The 950-nt window shown below is 46.0% G+C and overlaps 1 non-coding gene across 1 annotated transcript; it reads right to left on the reverse strand.

Annotated features, from left to right (window-relative positions):
- Positions 1 to 592: 592 nt before the first annotated feature.
- LOC131274126 (small nucleolar RNA SNORA9) lies at positions 593 to 726 on the reverse strand. The gene has a single exon (XR_009181338.1). It is a non-coding gene; the product is annotated as a small nucleolar RNA SNORA9 (small nucleolar RNA).
- Between the last annotated feature and the right edge of the window lie 224 nt (positions 727 to 950).

The following is a 950-nucleotide window of genomic DNA, read 5'->3' on the forward strand; positions in this document are numbered from 1 at the left end:
CCCAACTTCTTGAGACACATCAACTTCCTCATCACTGCACAGATTCCATGGAACAGCCTGATGGGCACCGAAGGCACAGGCTTTCAAGGATCTTCCAGCTCTGGTATTATGGGAATTTTGCTGCTCAAACACCAGGGGAATGGTAGACTCCAAAGTGCCGAGAACCATGGTGGGAAGATATCACAGCCGAGATTTGTCTCCAACAGGAACCCTGCTGAGGTCCAAAATATTCAGCGTCTGATCCCATACTGTTCTGGAGCTACAACTATTCCTCAACATTGAAACTAAGTGGAGTGTCAGCAGGTTTGACACAAGATGGGTGCTCAGCAGACATTCTCATCTGACTCTCCAATGCTCTTCCATTAAATTCAGCTTGTGCTGCATTCACCCTCCCCTAGTTCCTTAGGCATTCAGCTCTTCAGTAAATCTTAGTCTTTGTTTCTCTAATTGAACATCCTGTAGACTCAGAGCCTCTGAAAATCTGAATCTTAAATTTTACTTTCTGGTAAACAAGCCACACATGGCCAGGTGGCTGCAATATTAGACAGTGCAGACAAGATGCCCAGTATACGAGATTCGGGAGGGGGCAAGCCACTATCTGAATTTCTATTACCTTGCTCTGTAGATGGAGCAGAGCAAGGCCTCAAACCATTTCAAACCTGTTCTCACAAGCACTGTAGGAATGCACAGGGTCACTGCAGACCCAAGCACACTGGAGGCTTGCAAGCCCCTCGTCCTTTTGTAATTCATCTATGAACCTGACATCAGCTTCTCTTCAGAAAGCAACATTCTGAAACCAGAACCTCCAGGACCCAACAAGTAAAACCAGGAGACATGGGATGAATTGTGTCCCCTGAAAGGGTATATTGAAGTGTGAACCTCCCCATACTGTGAACATGGCCTTGTTTAGAAATAGGGTCTTTGCAGATGCACTTAGTTCACATAAGGTC

The sequence above is a fragment of the Dasypus novemcinctus genome, chromosome 17 (assembly GCF_030445035.2).
Source record: "Dasypus novemcinctus isolate mDasNov1 chromosome 17, mDasNov1.1.hap2, whole genome shotgun sequence".
Classification (NCBI taxonomy): domain Eukaryota; kingdom Metazoa; phylum Chordata; class Mammalia; order Cingulata; family Dasypodidae; genus Dasypus; species Dasypus novemcinctus.